The sequence below is a fragment of the Mauremys mutica genome, unplaced genomic scaffold (genome assembly GCF_020497125.1).
Source record: "Mauremys mutica isolate MM-2020 ecotype Southern unplaced genomic scaffold, ASM2049712v1 Super-Scaffold_100199, whole genome shotgun sequence".
NCBI lineage: Eukaryota > Metazoa > Chordata > Testudines > Geoemydidae > Mauremys > Mauremys mutica.
In genome coordinates this window covers 855062-872166 of record NW_025423286.1, presented here as the reverse complement: position 1 = coordinate 872166, position 17105 = coordinate 855062, and the positions used below count along the sequence as shown (strand labels likewise).

Sequence of the window (17105 nt, the reverse complement as noted above, 5' to 3'; positions counted from 1 at the left end):
GAGGGGCTGGGCTTGGAGCTGGTGGTCAGGGCTGGGGGGATGGGGTCAGGGGGTTGCCCGGCCCCAGCCCCTTACCACGCCACTTACCCTCTTTCCCCGACAGCACTGCAGCAGCCTGGTGTCTCCAGCGGGGCCTGACCTCCCGCCGCTCGGCTGCAGCTCGCAGCCCCGCCCCCACCAGCTGAGACACCCGGCGCTGGTCGAAGACGGAGGCGGGGGGAGCCTCCGACATACTCGTGAGGGCCCCTGTGGGGCCTGGGGAAAATTGACCCACTTGCCCCCTCTGGGTGGCCCCGACCCTGGGAGCCCTTCTCACCGCCGCAGCCTGGGCTCGGCTCCAGTGGACCCTGGCTCCCTCCCTCCCTCCCCATCTCCTCACACACTCCAGGAGCCCCTTTCGTTGCTGCTGCAGCCCGGGCTTTGCTCCAGGGGACCCCGCTTCCCTCCCTCCCCAGCCCCGGCTGTGGTGGCGGTGAGAGGGGCTCCCGGAGCATGTGAGGAGCCCGGGAGGGAGGGAGGCGGGGTCCCTGGAGCTGAGCCCGGGCTGAGGCGGCGGTGAGAGGGGCTCCCGGAGCATGTGAGGAGACAGGGAGGGAGGAGGAGCTGAGCCTGGGCTGAGGCGGCGGTGAGAGGGGCTCCCGGAGCGTGTGAGGAGCCAGGGAAGGAGGGGGAGCCGAGCCTGGGCTGAGGTGGCGGTGAGAGGGGCTCCCGGAGCATGTGAGGAGATGGGAAGGGAGGAGGAGCCGAGCCTGGGCTGAGGCGGCGGTGAGAGGGGCTCCCGGAGCGTGTGAGGAGCCAGGGAAGGAGGGGGAGCCGAGCCTGGGCTGAGGCGGCGGCGAGAGGGGCTCCCGGAGCGTGTGAGGAGACGGGGAGGGAGGAGGAGCCGAGCCTGGGCTGAGGCGGTGGCGAGAGGGGCTCCCGGAGCATGTGAGGAGACGGGGAGGGAGGAGGAGCCGAGCCTGGGCTGAGGCGGTGGCGAGAGGGGCTCCCGGAATGTGTGAGGGAAGGAAGTGGGGCCCAGGATGCAGGGAGGAAGGCGAGGTCCTGCTGCCGCTGCCACTCCGGGCGGCACCGCATTTCCCTGCCAGAGTGGGCTGGGCAGGGCGTTGCTGGGCTGGGCAGGGGGCGTGGATCCTGGCTCGGGCGAGTGGCTGCTCCAGGGCTGGCTCCGGGCAATGCCACCCCAAGCAAAAAAATAAAAAATAAAAATAAAAAAGGGGGGGCGGAGTGTAGCCCCTTAGAAAGTGCCGCCCCAAGCACATGCTTGGAGGGCTGGTGCCTAGAGCCAGCCTTGCAGATAGCTTTGGATCCAAAAGCAAGCCCGAAAGCCTGTATGAATGCAAATTACCTAGCTGATGGTGGAAGGAGAGATCTGCCCATAAGTAGCAGCATAAAGGAGCTGCAAATAATTAATACATCTGGTCAGCAAACAAGCTACTGGAAGATTCAGATTGTGGCCCTCCAGGAAAGGGAGGTGAAAAAACAAGTCAAGCCTGAAAATAAGGGGGACAGGTTAACCCTAAGGGTGTGTGTGTGTGTGTGTGTGTGTGTGTACAGTGCTAAAGCTAAATCTAAAGGTGTCTCTCACCACCTGAGAATAAACTTAAAGCTTAGTACAGCAGAGAAACTATTGCAAACCCTGGTCTGTTGTACAAGAGGGGACACTGAGGCACACCACCTCATGAATTTCATAAATGACCAGCGAGTGGGGTAATTCACTATCTGACGATAGACCACAGTAAGGACAGCCTGGAGGTAATTATTCTGTTTTTCCTGCAACTAGCAAGGACATTTGTAAAAGGAAGTGGTATTATTATTAAGCACTAATCTGTCCCCACCAACGGGGGGGAGGGGTGGAAATTGTTTATTTTGTTTTTCAGACACTGTACAAGCAAGCTGGCACCAGCAAAAGAATAACCCATAATACCATGAATCTATGTTTTGTGTTGTTTGTCTGTGGTGTTTGTCTTGTTGTTAGCATTGTTGTGTTTCAATGAACAGAAAAACCTCATGACATGAGTGGGGATGGCTTCAAAAGGTTGACCTGGGGGAAGATATGTATGGAAATTCAAAATGCTCGACAAGGAGGCCAGCACCTGTGTAATAGCTACCGTGGTATCTGGAAGTGAATCGGCACCTAAGGTGGGCCCCACAAGCCGTATGGGAATAATGAGAAGGGGGTTTGCTTGCTGGGAATCAATGGAGGGGTGTGTAAAATGGTGTAAATCCAGAGAAGATGTTTGAATGTGCCCCTTCCTGATGGTCATGGAGGAGCACACCCAATGGCCCATGGCAAGGGGTGGACAATTGGGTGTACTGTGTATGAGGTGTTTTGCTGGAAATGTACATATTACTGGGGGCACAATTACACCAGCCCCTAACCAAATTCCACACTACACGCTGCTCTCTGGGCTTTGGTGCACAGATAGACCTGTGAATCTTACTGCTGTGAATAATCGAACCAGGGCATATGGCCTGATTCCACACCACGTGGTTAAGTTGGTTTGGACAATAACCCATTTCTCTGTGGACATTCAATGGACTTATGATATGGACAAAAGCACGAAAACCTGCAGCAGCAGCGTATTGCAACTGCCAGCAACTAGGCATGTTAAGAGCTTGACCCCGTCGAAGGAGGAGAGGAGGTGTTTTGGTGGTGGCCGGGATGTTGGACCATGCGGCAGTGCTCAGGTCTCTCGGTGTTGCTGTGGATTGTTACAGCGGCTGGTGTATTGCTAAGTATACTTGTGTTACGTTGCCTATGGAAATAACCGAGAAGTAATGGAGTAAGCCCCTCCCCCCTGTACTAGACAACTTGGACCCAACCTTCCCGGGCCCACTATAGTGGGAAGTCTGGAACGCTAATTGGAACAGGTGTGACACACCCGTATGAGAGAAGGTGCAGGGCACTGCACTATGCACAGGGCAGTGGGACAAACGGAATATCAACACCTTCCACCTTGATGCCTGGCCCTATCAGGAAATGTGTCACCATATGTCCTATGTTTTGCTAAGGGGGTGAATGGGAACAGGGACACAGGCAAGGCTCTGTGGCATCAGGGCTGGGATGAGGACACTGAGGAAGGAAACTGGAATAATTGCTTGCTGGAAGTTCAATCCAGTAAACATCTCATTGTTTGCACCTTGGGACTTTGGGTATTGCTGCTCTGTGTGTATGCAAGAAGGATGCAGTAATGGGAGGGTGAAGGGATAAACCCTCTAACATCTAACACCCATTTGAACCCCTTCTTTTCACACCATTGCTCATTCTCAGGGGCTGCTTTGTCTCCAGACAGATCCATTCTCTTTCAGAACAGCCTTGCTCTTTCCTTCTGTTGCACTCACTGAGGTGTTGGAGTAAACACTCCCCTTCCCTCTAGTCTCAGACAAACACTAGTATTAACTGTTTACTACTGATGGGTTTAGAAAGCATTTGTCAAGATGCCATTTCTGGGGGATTTTTCCCAAGATCCAGTATTTTGTGTTCAAACAGCTCCCAGGTCCCTTGGTGAAAGTAAGGCCAAGGTTTCCTTGCGGTATACAGGAAGAGGGCAGTTTTTAACCCCAGATGGGACTTGAACCCACAATCTCTGACTTAGAAAGCCATTGCCTTGTCCATTAGGCCACTGGGGCCCTAAGGGAAGCATTGAAATCCCATCTCCTAAATGCATATTTCTCATATTAACTTGGACGCCAAATACCCTCTTTCTGCACCTTACAGAAATGTCTGCATCCCCTGGCAGCGAGGCTACTGGGCAGGTTGCTTACAGAGCTGAGCACCACCTTTCTGCCAGCCATCTTTAGAGAAGAAGGCTCTTTCCTCTGACAGCCACACAGAGCTGCCTAGCATCCCGAGAGCCTCCCTCGTGTTCTCCCGCAGCAGCCGCCTGCCGGTGTGGGTGGGAAAAGGGGACCAGGAAGCACTGTGGCCTCATTCCAGGACAGGAGGCCCTCGCCACGCCCAGGCCTGCCTCTTGCCTTCAGCCCAGGCAGCCAGAGGTGCCGGGAGCTCCCTGGCAGGCAGCCGCCTGCCTCAGCCACCTCTTGCCTCATGGCCTAGGCTCCTGGTGCTCTGCTGGTCATCCCCTTGCTGGAAGGCCCAGAGGGAAAGGAAACAAGCACATCTTTAGCAAAGGATGGTTTTGATCCATCAATTGCTGGGTTATGGGCCCAGCACGCTTCTGCTGCACCACTCTGCTAGATTTTTGCAAGTAACAGCCAGCACCCAGCCTCCAGCCTCCAGACTACACCTGGTGAGCACTAGCACTGGCAGGCAGGTGCGCAGTCTGCTAGGCAGCAGCCTTGGTAACAGCCGTTTTGTATTCAGATTTTTTAGACAAGGGAAATGCGGTGGATCTAATATATCTGGATTTCAGTAAGGCGTTTGATACGGTACCGCATGAGGAATTATTGGTTAAATTGGAAAAGATGGGGATCGAAATGAAAATCCAGAGGTGGATAAGGAGTTGGTTAAAGGGGAGACTGCAGAGGGTAGTACTGAAAGGGGAACTGTCGGGTTGGAGGGGGGTTACCAGTGGAGTTCCTCAAGGTTCGGTTTTGGGTCCTATTTTATTCAATCTATTTATTGCTGACCTGGGAACCAAGAGTAGGAGTGGGCTGATAAAGTTTGCGGACGACACCAAGTTGGGAGGTATTGCCAATTCGGAGAAGGATCGGGATATCCTCCAGGGAGATTTGGATGACCTTGTAAACTGGAGTATTAGTAACAGGATGAAATTCAATAGTGAGAAGTGTAAGGTTATGCATTTAGGGATGACTAACAAGAATTTTAGTTATAAGCTAGGGACGCACCAGTTGGAAGTAACAGAGGAGGAGAAGGACCTGGGAGTCCTGGTTGATCGTAGGATGACTATGAGTAGGCAATGTGATGTGGCCGTTAAAAAAGCTAATGCGGTCTTGGGTTGCATTAGGCGGGGTATTTCTAGTAGGGATAAGGAAGTGCTAGTCCCGTTATATAAGGCGTTGGTGAGACCTCATTTGGAGTATTGTGTGCAGTTTTGGTCTCCCATGTTTAAGAAGGATGAGTTAAAACTGGAACGGGTACAAAGAAGGGCCACTAGAATGATCCGAGGAATGGAAGGCCTGTCGTATGACAGGAGACTTGAGGAGCTCGGTTTGTTTTCCTTAACCAAAAGAAGGATAAGAGGAGATATGATTGCACTCTTTAAATATATCAGAGGGATAAATACCAGGGAAGGAGAGGAATTATTTCAGCTCAGTGCTAATGTAGACACGAGGACAAACGGATATAAATTGTCAGTCAGGAAATTTAGGCTTGAAATTAGACGAAGGTTTCTAACCATCAGGGGAGTGCAATACTGGAACAGCCTACCGAGGGAAACAGTAGGGGCGAAGGACCTCCATGACTTTAAGATTAAGCTAGATAAGTTTATGGAGGAGATGGTATAATAGGATAACGGGCTTAGTCAATAGGTCAATTAAGTGCCAAACTGGTACTTAATTGGGTCAAATTGGGTCAATAATATGATATTATTAACCTCTTTCAGAGGGTATGGCTGGAGAGTCTTGCCCGCATGCTCGGGGTTCAGCTGACCGCCATATTTGGGGTCGGGAAGGAATTTTCCTCCAGGGCAGATTGGCAGTGTCCCTGGAGGTTTTTCGCCTTCCTCCGAAGCATGGGGCAGGGGTCGCTTGCTAAAAGAGTGGGTAGATCGGCTAATGTGGCCTGCATCTTGCAGGAGGTCAGACTAGATGATCATAATGGTCCCTTCTGATCTTGAATTCTATGATTCTATGATTCATGTGTCTCTGTGGTGCAATGGGTGAGTGTGTTTGTCTGTTAACCCCCAGTGAGCGCTACCCTTAGCTGCAGGCTGCGGTCTCAGGGGTCAGGGGAATTGATAGTTTGCTGCTAAGAAGGGAGCCAGTGCAGCCCTCTGGTGCTCTGCTCCGAGCATCTGCCTAGCCCAGGCTGTCCGCTGGCCTTAGGTGCTTCCCCCTCCATGCTCTGGAGCAGGGGGTCTCATCACAATATTTTTGGTGGCCTCAGAGTGTGGCCATGCCTGCAGATGTGTTTCCTGGAGCCCCCGGCAGGCTGGGTGGTACATGACGCCGATCCCCTGCTGGTAGCACCAGCAAAAACCAGTGCATCTGCCTGCCAGCGCTAGAGCTCGCAAGGTGCTAGTGTGGATGCTGGAGACTGGGTGCTGGGGACTGTGAGTGAGAAGCCAGCAGAGTGGTGCAGCAGAAGTGTGCTAGGCCTGTAACCCAGAGCTTGATAGATCAAAACCATCCTCTGCTTTGCCTGTGCTCAGGGCTGGCTTTAGGAAGTGCAGGGCCCAATTCAAACAGTTTTGACAGGGCCCTGGCTGCCTTTTAGCCATAGATTTTAATCAGGGCAATATATTGATACAAACCCCTGTTAAATCATTTCTCAGCCCGAGTCCTTCACCCACATTCCCTAGAGCATTGGGCCACCATGTGGATGTTTCACTTCCTGCCTCAATTTCACACAGAGACACAATTTTTTTTGCACAGATCCATGAACAGCAAAACCTCCCTGTGTCTCTGGTCTGAGCCAGGGCATTCGATTCCAGTGAACCCTTCTCTCCTGCAATGGCGATGGTCAGACAGAGGGGTCGTGGCACCTGCATCCCTGACAGGGAGGTATTGACTCGGCTCTTTCTTTCTGCTGCTGTTCGTAGTCCATGAAACATCAAGGGTGGAATGCAAGACTGAGTTCACGCACCAGCCCCCGGAAATATTTCAGTGCCCCAGAGAAATCCTGCCCCCAGCTATTGGAACGATGTATTGGAGATCTGAATAGAAGAGGGACTGTCTGAATTGTCAGAGTGGGGAATGAACAACAATCTACAGCAATGTCGTTCACACAAACACACTCTAATCCTGCTCCAGCCGAAAGGGAAATGGGCAGGAACTCTCACTGTTCAGCCAAGGACACACTTACACTGATGCGCAGCCGTGAGTGTGCTGGGGAAGCTGGTCTGAGCAAACAATTTGAAGTGACAATTCAGTGAGAACACAATTATCGTGTAGTGAAACAATTGTACATCAACTAGTAGTGGCCGAGTGGTTAAGGCGATGGACTTGAGTTGAGAATGTGAATAGTGACCTCGTCTCCTTCCTGCACCTGCTCTACATTGCTCCACAGCAGCTTCTCCACCTGCAGAGTCACCCCAGCACGGCAGTGCAGCCCCCAGGGTTCAGCAGGGGCCCTTGGCAAGGACAGTGGGTGCAGCTAACAGCCCGGTGTGCCTGGCAGTGAGGCAGCTGTAAAAAAGCAACACCCCCCACTCCACACACAGAAGTACAGAGACTGAATTCCCCAACTTTAACATCATGACCCTCTTTAGAAAGCCACACGTGTCAGTTGTATTTTCACAGGGAGATGCAAAAATCAGGTGACACCAATTTTTAAGTTGAGTAAATAAAGTTGAGGAGATAGTTATTAACCTCCCAAAAATATACTAAGGATCCCTCAACATAACATCAAGTGGGGCAATTTGCCCCAGGCCCCGACCCCACAGGGGCCCCACAAGCCCTGGCCGAGAATCCCTTCCCTGGCTAGAGGTGACTTTTTAATTTTTACTCACCGGGCGGTGGTCCGGGTCTTCGGCAGCACTGCAGCGGCGGGTCCTTCAGTGCTGCCGAAGATGCGGAGCGAGTGAAGGACCCGCTGCCACTGAAGACTCGGCCGCTGCCCAGTGAGTACAAGCGCCGCAGCGGGTGGCTCCTTTTTTTATGTCCGCTCCCCCGATTTGCCCCAGGCCCCCAAATCCTCTGGGCGGCCCTGCTTTTAGGGAGCCTGTTCCGCTCCTGGTGGGACCACAAGACACCCCAGAGCAGAGAGGGTGGCCAGCAGAGCGGTGACGGGGGGAACGGCAAGTGGCCGGCAATGTGGCCAGACAGCGGAGGGAGAAAGGGGCTTTCCCCCCGGAGGTGAGAGGTGAACTCTGGGTTTTCACTGACCCAGGGCAGCAGCTGTGGGTGAGGTGCAGTGAAGGGAGGGGCACATCCAAAGAGCTTCTGGTGTCTGGATTTAAGAGCCTGAGGCAAAAGGCCACTGCCCAGCGCACTGTGGGGGGGCGGGTGTTTTGCTCATAGTGTTGTGTTATGAATCCTGATTGTGGTGTTTTCCCAAGTTAATACAAGGTGATTTTCCTCCTTTTTCTTAAAGTTTCTTTTCTACACTCAGTGGTTGTGAGTGGGGAAAGTATCATCTCCTAGAGGCACCCAGTGGCCAGGGCTAGTTTCCCCAGGTTACTGGGTGGGGGCTTAAGCAGATTGTGTGTTGTATTGTTGAAGAGGATCCCCAAGCACCCAAACAGGGAATGGTAACTTCGACCTTCAGAGTAAGAGCCAGAGGTGCTGCCAGCTGAGCTAGCCAGGCCGCCTAAATGTATTAACCCCTTTCACCGCAAGAGCAAACACCGGGTACTTCTGTGCTTCTCAGCAGCTGGGAAAGAGCCTCTTGGGGGAAATATCTCCTGCCCCACTGCCAAAAGGAGCCCTTGAGTGGGAACGGTCAGAGGCCCCACCTGCTTTCCAACCACCTTGTGATGCTGGCCGCAGAACGAATGCTGGTCTGTGGGTGGCCTTCAGTGGGGGTTCGGCATGCCAGGGAGCAGGAAGCAGCCTGGCTGGGTGTCTCTGTGGCTGTCTGCTGGCCATGCATAGGCATGGTTCTGCCCTCCTCTTGCCCTGCCCTTGCCCTTGCCCTGTGGCTTTTAAGCCTTCCCTTGGAGCTGTCAGCACCAGCCGCCTCTGCTCCAGGTGCCCAGAGGAGGAGAGGTGTGCTGGGCTCCCGCCTGGGACTCTTCCTCCCTGCTAGCCCTGACTATGAAGCCTGGCCCTGGCCCTCCTTCCTTTAAATGCCATGTGGGCAAGAGGAAGAGTGTGGCAGCTGCAGGGACCAAAGTTGTGGACATCAGGTGAAGCAGCGAGAAACAACCATCCAGTCAACCTGCAGGAATCTCTAGCCAGACTGTTAAGTTCTAGGACCCCGACCTATAGCCACCAGCCCATTGAACCAGCCAGACCAAAGACCTATCTCCAGTGGGCATCAGTCACCCAGCAGGAGGGAAAAAACTCACTCTAGTTCACCCTGAGAAAGGGGAGTCAAGCACATTGAGCTCCAGGGCTTTGCAACAAAATCACATATCTCCAGGAGGTCCCACTGAGATTTGAACTCAAAATGCAGGAGTCAAAGTCCTGAGTGCTGCCCATTACACCATGGGATCTGCAACTGCTTTGTTTTCTACATATCTGTGACTCTCAGCTGTCTGGCTTCCACTCTGCACTTATTGCTTCCCACCAGCGGCTTCCTCTCACAGGACTCTCTCTCCTCCTCCATCGACCGTGGTCCTGCACTACCGGATCCGCGGGTCCTGCCCTAAGTCCCCGCATCCCCCTGCTTTGTCTCCATTCCCTGCAGGCTGCAAAAATGTCAGGGGAGGCCACCCCTCCCTTCACTCGGTGCTCCCGCTCATATCAGCCAGCTGCACCCCTCCCTTGCTGTGCTAATGTCCTGCCCCTGGCCAGGCACTTTGAAGGTTTGAGCTACTCCCTGTGGATCACCCCACTCAAGGAGCATTCGTTCTAGGAATCAAGCCGGCTAGACAGGAAAACATCATATGCTGCTTCCAATGCTACACTCAGTTTTTCAAAAATTAGTCGACTTGATGGCCAGAAGAGACCATTAGAGCATCTAATCTGCCCCCCTGCATATCACAGGCCTCCTGTATGACACAAGAGCTACTTTTGGAGCAAACACATTCCAGAAAGGCATCTAGTCTTCATGAAATGACATCAGGAGATGGAGAATCCACCACTTTCCTTGGTAGCTTGTTCCTGTGGTGAATCATCCTCACTGTTGAATATTTGTGCCTTAGTTGTAATATGAATTTGTCTTTTTCACCTTCCAGCCATTTGGTCTTGTTATGCCTTACTCTGCGAGATTAAAGAGCCCTTCAATACCCAATCTTTTCTCTCCATTAAGGCCCTTCAACACTTCAATGAAGTCACCTTTCATTCATGAAGGACCCCCCGCCGCCGAATTGCCGCCAAAGACCCGGAGCGGAAGAATCTCCGGGGGCCTGGGCCCCACGAGAGTTTTCCGGAGCCCCCGGAGTTAGGGAAGGACCCCGCTCCAGGAGCCCCAAAAAACTCTTGTGGGGGCCCCTGCGGGGCCCAGGGCAAATTGCCCCACTTACCCCCCCGGGCAGCCCTGATGGGACCTAAAGCTACTGTTATTGCAGGACTCCTGTGAGACCTTCAGCTGGTCGGTTTGCACTCTGCTCTCATTGCTTCCTTCTCAGGACTCTCTCTCCTCCTGCGTCTCTGCTGCTCTCCTCCCCTAGACATTGAACCCAGCCCTTGCTGCTGCCAACACCAGCTGGCAGAAGGGCCTATAAGTCCCCTGCCTGAGGGGCAGCCAATGCATGTGGGGGTCCATAAGCAATATGATATTTTCTGTCTTATTCTCTATCCCTTTCTTAATGATTCCCAAGATTCTCTTTGCTTTTTTGACCGTCGTTGCACACTGAGTGGGTGTTCTCAGAGAACTATCCGCAGTGACTCCAAGATCTCTCTCGAGTGGCAACAACTATTTTTGGCCTCGTCATTTTGTATGTATAGTTGGGATTATGTTTTCCAATGTGCATCACTTTGCATTTATCAATAAATCTGCCATTTTGTTGCCCTTTCACACAGTTTTGTGAGAGGTTTTTGTAACTCTTCACAGGCTGCTTTGGACTTAACTTTCCTGAGTAGTTTTGGATCATCTGCAAATTTTGCCACCTCGCTGTTTACCCCTTTTTTATGAATATGTTGAATAGCACTTGTCCCAGACCCCCTGGGGAACACCACTATTTACCTCTCTCCATTTTGAAACCTGACCATTTATACCTACCTTTTAACTGGTTATTTATCCATGAGACGACCTTCCCTCTCATCCCATGAGAGTGTAATAGAGCAGGATAGGGCTTCCTTGGGAGGGGGTTGTGCACATTTACTGTCCTGGTGAAAAAGTGTGTCTGATACTCAGTCTTTCCTGCGCCTGCCAGCTGTGACTGCTGAGGACATTTTCCTTCTCTGCTCCATGGTCTCTCCTCTGCCAGATTCTCATTAAGTCAGGCTGCCCTGCAGACTATGGCAGAGCAGTTTGGTAATAGGCTGCAGGACTCACCATGTAAGAATGTAGCTGCTGTAGCACCTTGACTGTCCATGGGCCAAATCCTGCAGCCCTGGCAGCCCAGGAGAACCTCCCACTGATGGTGATGGGTGTTATATCCCTGGGGCAGCCGGTGTAGGAAGCAATCACTTGAGGCCAGAGAGCAGGCAGCTAACCAAAACCTCCATTTTATTTACAGATATACAGAGAGCTCACTCAGCCGGTTGAAACCGGTTGAGCTAACCCATAATAATCTAACTCAGTTGCCATAGCAACAAAAACCATGACAACCAAATACACAACATATTCCTCCCCCCCTAATAAGAACATCCCCTAAATAAAACACACACTAGACTAGAGAAGGAGGGTAGACTGCCTCCATTCCTGGCTAAACCCTGGGGATTATTTTGCCCCATAACCGTGGGTTCGCCCTAGCTAAAGATCCAGCCGATGAGGAGGCCTTCTGTCTCTAGGTGGATTACGGCGAACTTCTGGTGTTATTGCACCCGAAAGCACTAGGGGCTCAGTGTCCGCAGCACGAATAGGTGAGGAGGTGGTATCAGCTCGTGCTGGGCAAAGGGGTATCTCAGCCGCCGGCAGTAATGGAGGAGAACAGTCAGAAACAGGTGACTCGTGATTCGGTCCCTCACTAGAAGAGGTGAAGTCAGACCCCTCAACTGCAGATGGGTCCTGAGGACTGGCATGACCTGGCAACAGCTGATCTACATGTCGCCGCCAGGTAAGATTCTCTGCAGTCTGGACTGTATAGGAAACAGGTCCTGTTTGAGTGATGACTGTGGCCGGAACCCATTTAGCTCTGGAAGTATAATTCTGAGCCAAAACTGGCTGTCCCGGGCTAAAGGTTCGGTCTTTTGCTCTGGGTGCCCGTCTGATGACTTGATATTGCTGCTGATGTTGCACAATTTGTCGGGGTTCAGAAGGTTTCAGCAGATCAAAGCAAGTGTGCAGCTGTCGTCCCATCATTAGAAAGGCCGGAGATGCGTGGGTCGTAGCATGAGGTGTGTTTCTGTAGGAAAGTAAAAAGGTATCCAGACGCTTTTGAATGGAGTGTTGTCCCCTTGCTGATTTCAAAGCGTTTTTCATTGTCTGCACAAATCTTTCAGCTAATCCGTTGGTGGACGGATGTTATGGTGCTGACGTGATGTGGTGTATCCCATTTGCTTTCATAAAATTTTGAAACTCCTGAGAAACGAACTGCGGTCCGTTGTCGCTCACAAGTTGTTCTGGCAGACCAAAACGACTAAAGAGTCCTCGTAATTTTTGGATAGTACTCTCTGCAGAAGTGGACTGCATTATAGAGACTTCTGGCCATTTAGAATGGGCATCTATTGCCACCAAGAACATGCTTCCTTCAAGGGGGCCAGCAAAGTCAACGTGAATACGTTGCCATGGGTTTTCAGGCCAGTCCCATGGGTGTAGGGGTGCCCACTGGGGTGCATTCCTCACACCCTGACATGACATACAAGCTTTTGCCTTCTCTTCAATAGCGCTGTCCAGTCCAGGCCACCAAAAATAGCTTCGTGCAATTTCCTTCATGCGCACTATTCCACAGTGACCGGAATGTAGCTGTTCTAACATCTGTGATCTCAGTGGTGGTGGAATAATGACACGTCTCCCCCACAACAAACAACCAGATTGGACCGATAACTCCGTCCGCTTGGACATGTAGGGAACAAGGTCAGATGAGACCGGAGAGGTTTGTCGAGATTTTCCATGCATCACCAGGTCCATAACGTGGGACAATACTGGGTCAACGCGAGTTGCCTTCTTTATCTGAGTAGCAGTGATGGGTGTATTCTCTACCTGTTCAAAGTAGAAGATTTCCTTTTGGGCACTAACTTGGTGTTTGACCGGCAAAGGCAACCTTGAGAGGCCATCTGCATTGCCGTGCAGAGTGGATTTCCGATATTTGATTTCATATGTGTGTGCTGAAAGTAACAATGCCCAACGTTGCATACGACTAGCAGCTAATGGGGGAATGCCTGTGTAGGGTCCAAAAATTGATGTCAGAGGTCGATGGTCTGTGAGAAGAGTAAATTTTCGCCCAAACAGGTACTGATGAAACTTCCGAATTCCAAAAACAATTCCTAATGCCTCACGTTCGATTTGGGCGTAGTTAGTTTCTGCTTTGCTTAGAGTGCGTGAAGCAAAAGCAATAGGTCTCTCTTCTCCTGAAGGCATAATATGTGACACGACTGCTCCCACCCCATAAGGGGAGGCATCGCAGGCCAATTGCAGTGGTAAGGATGGATCAAAGTGCGTTAGAACTTCAGAATTTAGCAATGCATCCTTAGCTTTGTTAAACGCAACATCACAGGCTTCAGTCCACTTCCAGGCCTTGTTCTGCCCAAGGAGCTCATGAAGTGGTTTTAGCAGTGTGGCTAACTGTGAGATGAACTTTCCATAATAGTTCAGGAGTCCTAGAAACGAGCGCAGCTGGCTTACATTTCGAGGTGGGGGAGCCTCCACAATAGCTTTAACTTTTGCAGGGGCCTTATGAAGACCTGCAGAATCAATGATGTGTCCCAAATATTCAACAGAGGGCTTGAAGAATTCACACTTGTCTTTGCGAACTCGTAGGCCATACTCTTCCAGTCTTTGTAGGGTAGCCTCTAAATTCTTTAAGTGATCCTCTTCATTTCTTCCAGTGACCAGGATATCATCCAGATAGCACTGAACTTCTGACAAGCCACACAAGATCTGGTCCATAGCCCTCTGGAACAGGGCGGGAGCAGATGTTATTCCGAAGGGTAGGCGACAGTATCGATAAAGCCCCTTATGAGTCACAATAGTCAACAGCTCTTGGGACTTTTCATCGACGTGCATCTGTAAATATGCTTGACTCAGATCAATCTTACTGAACTTTTGTCCCCCAGCCAGGCCTGCGAAGAGGTCATTGATGCGGGGAAGCGGGTATTGCTCTGCACACAACACTGGGTTGACAGTGACTTTAAAATCACCGCAAATCCGGAGAGAGCCATCTTTCTTCACGATTGGAACGATAGGAGTGGCCCATGAGCTATGGGTAACTGGTATTAGGACTCCATTGGTGACCAGGCGCTCCAGGTCTGCTTCAACTTTTGGCCTGATGGCATATGGCACAGTTCGGGCTTTCAGATATTTTGGTGGACTGTCAGGTTTAATGTTCAATGTCACAGTGATTCCCTTCATACTTCCCAAATCATCTCCAAAAACAGCAGCATGTTTCCTTAGAATAGGGGTTAGACTGGTTTCTTCTTTAGTCATCCGGTGCACTTCTGCCCAGTTCAGTTGAATCTTCCCAAGCCAAGACCTACCCATTAAGGCTGGGTAGTCACCTCTCACCACAAACAGTGGCAATTTAGCTGCCTGTCCATTGAGCTCCACCTTAACATCAATAGTGCCCAACATGGGCACAGATTCACCTGTATACATCTTCAGAACAGTTTTTGTTGCCTTAAGCGGAAGATGCTGTAGCTTTTCCTTATACACAGTCTCAGGAACCAGCGAGACAGCTGCACCGGTGTCTAGTTCCATGCGTATAGGTTTGCCCTCCAATAAAGGGGTTACCCAGTATTCATGTGAGCCCGCTGCCAAAGACAAAACATGCAGTGGCACTTCCTCTTGTGAGGAGGTGTCACCTTGATCATCCTGGGTCTGCTCTAGGGTATGCAAGGTTCCTCTTTTTGTCGGCCAGACCACAGGCCTCTTTTTCTTTTGTTTACAGGCATACTCAATGTGTCCCTTTTTGCCACAGTATCGACACACCAGGTCCTTACACCAGCATTCTGATGCCTGGTGACCCAGCTTACCACAGCGGTAACATTCTTGACTCTGCACCGTTTTGTGGGTCAGTTCTTGTGACACTTTTTGTACCCTAGGGGATGCACCGATGTATTGTGCCTCCCTTGTAGCCAGTTCCATGGAGACAGCAATATCAACAGCCTTCTGTAATGTAAGCTGAGCCTCTGTCAGTAGGCGCTTCCATATAGCTTCACTGCAGAGGCCACACACTAACCTGTCACGCAGGGCATCATTTAACATCTCTTTAAATTCACAGTGTTCTGCTAGCTTTTTTAAAATGGCTACAAATTGTACAACTGTTTCATCTTCCTTTTGGTCTCTTTTGTGGAACCTATATCTTTCAGCAATTACCAGTGGTTTTGGGGAGAAATGAGACCCCAGGATTTCCACAATGTCACTGTAAGATTTAGTCTCAGGCTTAACAGGGTGCAGTAAGCTGCGTAGCAGAGAGTAGGTTTTAGCCCCTACAACAGTTAAGAATATTGGCACCTTCTTCGCTTCTGTAATGTCATTTGCAATACCAAAAAGCTCAAAACGCTCAGTATACACATGCCACTGCTCTGTATTCTCATCAAAAGGCTCCAGGGGCCTGGTCAGAGTAGCCATGATTTTTAGTTTCACTTTCACAGTCAGTGCAAACAAGTAGCTTTTTTTGTTTGTTTGTTCTTTACCTTGACTTCTACTTCCTTCTGTTACTGGAGCAGCACCAGGATCCCACCCTTGTCGCCAGTGTTATATCCTTGGGGCAGCCGGTGTAGGAAGCAATCACTTGAGGCCAGAGAGCAGGCAGCTAACCAAAACCTCCATTTTATTTACAGATATACAGAGAGCTCACTCAGCCAGTTGAAACCGGTTGAGCTAACCCATAATAATCTAACTCAGTTGCCATAGCAACAAAAACCATGACAACCAAATACACAACAATGGGAATTGAGCCTTTGTAACTAGCTGCTGGTACCTGCGGTCTCAGCCATGGATTAAACTGGTGGCAAACACAGCTTCAGCCAAAGAAGTGAAGGATGTAAGTGAAAGAGCAAAGCCGGCCATCCGGGGAGCTGCTGCAGTCCCATCACCACAGCTGGAAGAGAGAAGAGGAAAACCTCCGTAAAGTGCTGGGAGCAGCCCCGAGAAAAGGAAGTTTGTCAGTGAGATCAGTAGCAATAACTATGAAATGACGGAGTGCTTTCTCCGCTGTGCCAACATGGTTGAATTGTGTTACTTTACTATGAGAATAAGCTTTAAAATATCCTGCTCTAATTTCAGGATGGGTCTGTAACCATAATCAGTCTCTGTGGGAAGTGGCCTCTGGATAGTGGTCTTTGGGCAGAGCTGGCTGAAGAACCTTCCTACTCATCAGGAGATCCTGGCTTGGCCTGACAGTTCTTCCTTGCAGAACCTGACTTGTCTGTCAGGCTCCTTTTTTGTATCTCTTCTCATACAAAGAAAAGACCTCACTGCACAATCCTTGTAAGTGCTTGTTCAAGACACAGAGACCCTTCCTTGCAGCTAAATCTTGGAAAGTGTTAAATGGTAAGTCTGGAGCTGATGGAAAGGTCACCATGACTCAGAGTTGAGCTGAAGCTGCTGTGACTGAAACACAGAGCACTAATCAGTATCTGATCACAGCAGCTTGTGGGAGAAGCGCATGTTAGAAGCCCTCTGTCAACTCAGCTGTGGCTTTGCATGCACAGAGAGCCAGACAGCAAAAAATCTGCAAGTCTTGAAGGAAATGGGGAATGTCTGTACTTTGGAATTTGGAGGTGTAGTCTTGGACCATCAAGTGGAATGATTGCAAATACCCCATTGGAGAAGGCACTGTGGCTTAGTAGGCTAAAGCACCTGTCTAGTAAACAGGAGATCCTAGGTTCAATTCCCAGTGGTGCCTTCTTGTATGGCTTCTGTCTCCTCTACTCACATTTTCCTGTGTCTTCCTAGGAAACAGAACAGACCTCCCTTGGCAATCCAAGTAATTGCTTGCTAAGGAAAAGGCTTCTTTGCAGAGGAGCATTGGAGAGAATCAAGTCACCAGCCTGGAGTTGATGAAAAGGCCATTGCGTAGGCAAGGTGGTTGCTTAGACTGCAATTCCTGTGACACGAGAGCCTGTGTCATGCGCCCATGCAATTTGCT

At 50.8% G+C, this 17105-nt stretch overlaps 2 non-coding genes across 2 annotated transcripts; one reads left to right on the top strand and one right to left on the bottom strand.

The window, feature by feature from the left end:
• Positions 1-3560: 3560 nt before the first annotated feature.
• TRNAR-UCU lies at positions 3561-3633 on the bottom strand. The gene has a single exon. It is a non-coding gene; the product is annotated as a tRNA-Arg (tRNA).
• Positions 3634-16788: 13155 nt separating this feature from the next.
• Positions 16789-16862, top strand: TRNAT-AGU. Its single transcript has one exon. It is a non-coding gene; the product is annotated as a tRNA-Thr (tRNA).
• The last annotated feature ends 243 nt before the right edge of the window (positions 16863-17105 follow it).